General features: G+C 43.7%; 1 long non-coding RNA gene across 1 annotated transcript; it reads left to right on the top strand.

Moving 5' to 3' along the window:
- Positions 1-1,893: 1,893 nt before the first annotated feature.
- On the top strand, positions 1,894-2,346 carry LOC113042754 (uncharacterized). Its single transcript, XR_003275620.1, has 3 exons — positions 1,894-1,934; positions 2,048-2,148; positions 2,252-2,346. It is a non-coding gene; the product is annotated as an uncharacterized LOC113042754 (long non-coding RNA).
- Positions 2,347-5,115: the final 2,769 nt, after the last annotated feature.

The raw sequence follows: 5,115 nt of genomic DNA on the forward strand, positions 1-5,115 counted from the left end.
GATGGGGTTGAGATTTTAACCGGCACCACTCCAGGAGGGTAGTGGTGATGGAATGAAAAGAGGGTTTAAACAGCTTGCCTGAAAGTTTGTCAAAGTGTGTGTCAAAGTAGTAGTTGGGAGGGTCAAACAGACAGGAATGTTGCAGCTGGCTAGGATGGTTAATCGCACAGCCCTCGCACTCATCCTTCTGCTTGTCGTTGATGAGATGTTGCAGCAAAACCATGGTCACGGCTTTTATGGTTTTGAATCCAACGTTGCTGAAACATCCGTCTGTGGGGTCGAAGCCAGGATTAGAATGAGGAAGGGTTCGGTCGAATGTAGATGAGTTGTGCAATTGCCGATCGTTATGGAGCCCTAAACTTTTGTCCACTCCGTGGGGACAGGCACACCCGATCATCGGATCCGAGTCTAAGCTACGTTTGATAGCCAGACCAGAGTCATTTAGGAGGTTCGAGGGTTCGGGGGTGACGATGTTGCCGGGAGCCCAATCGTTTTCAAAGCATGATTGCAACTCTATGCGCCGTCTGACCATTTTAGCTGAGACCCAGTCGTTGTGGAGGCCCGATGGACCACAGGCATCAGTCAGAGTATTCAGGTTGCGTTGTCGTAGGGAGGGTTGAGAATGCTGCCAAAAGAGATACCGCAGCTGCATACGTGGTCTTCAGCCATGGTTTATAAATGCTGCTTGGGAGAGTTGGGTCGCCGTATTTTAGGATCGCTGTGGAAAAGGGGTGGGGGCATCGGAGCACTTCAGACTTGATTTATACATGACGCTTGGCAAGGTCAGACCGTCGCGCTTTATGATGGCTGTAGTGAATGGGCGGGGACGGCAGAGCATATGTGCTGCTCCGCACACATCTCTCAGGGTGGAACAGCTGCACTTAAATTTTGTTGTATCCGTCATGCATGTCACACCATTTGAACATTTTGTTGATGATTGAAAAAACATCATTCATTCAGCCGTCATTCAGATCCTTCCAGACACGTTTGTAAAATAGAGACCAGTCTTTTTCAGAAAATACCAGACATTCGTCTTCCTCAGCCTGAAACTCACCGAGGCAGTCAGTGGTGTAGAGCGTAACAACTCGAGTTGGTTTGTGAAATTTGTATCCGAATACACGGTTACTCATCCTGTTGCTCAGCCCCACATCTGGCGATTGAGGGGAGGATAAACCATCCATTCTCATGTAGCTCATGTTTCCCTTTCTGGTGGTGCATGTTGAACACACTGATCCCATTTATATACTGCTCATGAATGTAATGGGAGTGGATGTCAGACAGAGAGAACTTGCATGCAGCCAACCACACACGCACATAACCACACACACAAACCCATATAACTGGGACAAAGTTCTAACAACCGGCAAAAACATCTGCTCTCTTCATATAGCGCAAAACTACACGTCAAAACTATGATTTAGGACTAATTAGGTCAATAGGGCAAAATCTTCTGTCAAAACCACATGATCGATGTGTGGGAGGGGGTCAATAGGTTAACCCCATGAACTCATTCGGAAAGTTCAACCTATCCATCATAAGGTCACCGGAAGTTCAACCTGTCAAAAGGTCAAAGTCGTAAATCATCTTGACACAAAGTGTAGGGTAAGTACTACTAACATACGTTCTTTTCAGTTGACTGGGGAAGTACAGTTTGGATAATACATTTCTGATAAATTTATCTGTTAATTCTTTGCTCTTAAATTTTTTTCTTCAGTACATGATGGATAGCATAGGTGTAACAGTTTTTGGTGGCTTGTGTTAAAATAATGTAGTGAATAATGAAAGGACATGATCGTTTTGTATTTGCATGCGTCTAGCATTTGTTGTATAATGTTAAAAAGGTCATATGAGGAGGTTGTTTTCATATTAAATTTTTCATTCACTTCCAGGGATAGGATTGGCATGGAAGATGCAGCACTCTTTACATTTTAAATGTATGTTGCCACCCTAGAAATCAAAGTCTTTTTACATGTAAAATTAACCTGTACATATTTATTTTTTCTATTTTAAAGTTCTGTTATTCTATTGTTTGACTTTTTTGTTTCAGATCAAATGTATATCAAGTGTTATCCATCCTCATAACACCTCCACAAATAGAGACTAGAACTTCTGAGCACCATCACCTTGTCTGCTTTGGGACTGTCATAGGTGAATGATGCAGTACTTTTCTGTGTTGAATTTACATAACGTCAGTACGCAGACATAGTCTTGTTCCAGTTTTGCTGTGCTCATGTCTTCTTTGTGTCCCCAGCCCAGCAATCAGATGCATCAGAACAACAAAGCACAGCTGTGGTGGCCAAGGCACCTTCAGCAACAAGTAAATTGCTTTAATATTAATGATAACGCAATGTCAGTATTGTAATTAAACTTGACCCATCTGAGGTAATTATTCATGCCAGAGATTTAACAACATTGTCAGTCAGGAGCATCTTAACAGGAGGCACACTTCAGCTGGCTTGATTGTGACTTCAGTAAGTCTGGTTGACCCTCTATTTTTTTGTGGCTATAACAACTAGCCTAAGTGTCATTTGTCCAATGAAATTATACAGTGACAGTCAGTGGTCAACGTGATGATGTTTATTAACAGAGCTCTTATCAGCCATCATCTTATCTTATCATGTCTGGAGGCACATATCAACATAGCTCGCACCTGTCCTTCGTACCTACGCCCCCAGGGGGTGGTAGAACATTCTTAAAGAACCCAACACAATGTTTGATGTGCAGCACATTAGAATATACGAATCACGTTCCATTTCTGAACAGATCATTTATCACAATGATCTACATCCCCTTCCTTTAGCTGAAACCTCCTATCAAAGAGAAGAAAACATATTTAACAGTGAACAGTACTGGCATGACAAGGACTTGATCAAAAAACCAAGAACATGAATGACTTCAAGTATAACATTGTATCCATTGCAGTGAATAAATTAAAGATAACAAATACAAATCTCAATATGTTCTCTGTATGCGTGAAGAAAACATCAACAAAGAATGACACTGGCAGTATGGAGATTGCCATAATAAACACAATTAAACAGGCACTCAAAATAATAACCAAAGAGTAACTAAATATGCCATTACTTGAACTCACTGTTCGTATCTTGGATTGGCCTTGCAGATACGACCTGAACGTGTTCTGTAAGGTACATTACTGACCTTAGTATGAGACTGTACAGTGTGCTGAGGCAGGTCAGTAGGACTGCATTCTGGTTGTGGAATGTGTATTTGTGGTGAGTGTGGTGTAGGGGTAGCAAAGTGTGTGGTGTTCTGAGAGTCAATGTCCTCGGCGTTGAGCCGTGATAGAGGGGGCTCAGCAACAGGAAGGAGGGAGCTTCGGTTCCTCCTGTATGTTCTCCCATTGCACTGGATAGTGTATGACCGAGGCTTCTTATTCACCTCCTTTACTGTGCCAAGGTGGTCGTATCCTTTCAGGGTTTGCATTCTAACAAATTGTCCCTCTGCCAATGGTTGTAGTGGATGACTTGAGGCATCATAGTCCTGCTTGTGGGTCATTCTCTTATGACGGTGCTGTGCGGAGCTTGCTGGGGGCTGGCTCCAATAGACTAGAATTAACTGGAATGGCTGCCCGTGTTTGTCGTGACAGCAGGCGTTGTGCAGGGGAGCCCAACATTAGGTCTCGGGAATGTTTCTCAAATTCAGGAGATTGAGAAATACATCCGTCCCATCTCGGTGAGATTTCTCCATCAGCTGTTTGGCACTACAGACCGCTCTTTCTGCCAGGCCATTTGACTGTGGGAACTCTGGACTACTGGTAACATGAATAAAGTCCCACTGTTTGGCAAAGTCTCTGAATCACTGACTTGTGTACTGCCTAGCATTATCAGAAATTAGTATGTGGGGTGTACCATGCACAGAGAAATGTCTCTTCAATTTCTTTATCACAGCTGACGATGTTATTTCACGGAGAAGGTCAATCTCATACCAACCCGAGTATGAATCCACAAGCACCAGGTAGTTTTGGCCATGCCACTCAAACATATATGTTGCCACTGTAGACCAAGGCGAGTCTGGAACAGGGTATGGCTTTAATTGTTCTTTCGGTTGATGTGGCTTTGTGCTGTTGCAGACTGAGAATGTTAGGAGTTCTGCTGTGATATCAGCCATTATCGTTGGCCAGAAAATTATACCTCTAGCCCTGTGCTTAGTGGCATCTTAACCAGGATGACCTCTGTGGACTATATTGATGTATTCTCTCTGTAATGAGCGAGGAATTACTTTTTTGTGGCCCTTCATCACTATTCCATCTTCCACAGCAAGCTAATCTCTGTAAGGAAAGTATTGACGCACAGCAGGGCATAAACTATGTTCTTTAGTTGGCCAACCTTGTTGAATCACAGTGCTGAGATCCTGTAGCACCTCATCTTCTGCCGTATGTTTTCTGAGTTCCTCGAGTCGGACAGTCGAGATGTAATTGACAGACATGACCTCAAATGTGTCATTTTCGATGTCTGGAGGGACTTCTATGTTTGGAGTTTGAGATAGAGTGTCTGTGAGATACATGTGCTTACCCTTCTTGTACACCAGAGTGATGTCGTAGCACTGTAACCTGAGCAACATTCTTTGTAGTCTTGCAGGGGCTGTGTGGATTGGTTTCTTTAGAATGGTCACCAGGGGTTGGTGGTCTGTTTCTACGAGTGTGGGTTTTCCGTACACACTGAATTTAGTACAGGCAAACAAGACAGCTAGCAGCTCCTTTTCTATCTGAGCATATCTTGTTTCTGTGTCTGTGAGTGTGTGAGACACATACGCAATTGGTCTGCCCTCCTGCATGCAAGCAGCACCAAGCCCGAAACATGAGGCATCACAGGTTAGTGTAACAGGCTTATTCACATCGTAGTATGCTAAGAAAGGTGGGGTGGTCAAACATGACTTGAGGGTTTCAAATGCATTTTGGTGTTGCTGGTACCAGCACCATGCAGTCTCTTTGTGTGTCAGCTTTCTGAGGGGTGCGGCAATGTCACTGAAGTGTGGTATAAATTTACAGATAATTTACCATCCCGAGGAAACGCTGTAGTGCAAGGACATCCTCAGGGACTGGCATTTCAGAGATTGCTTTTGTCTTGGAAGGATCAGCTTTCAGGCCTTCACTTG

The sequence above is a fragment of the Carassius auratus genome, chromosome 24 (assembly GCF_003368295.1).
Source record: "Carassius auratus strain Wakin chromosome 24, ASM336829v1, whole genome shotgun sequence".
NCBI lineage: Eukaryota > Metazoa > Chordata > Actinopteri > Cypriniformes > Cyprinidae > Carassius > Carassius auratus.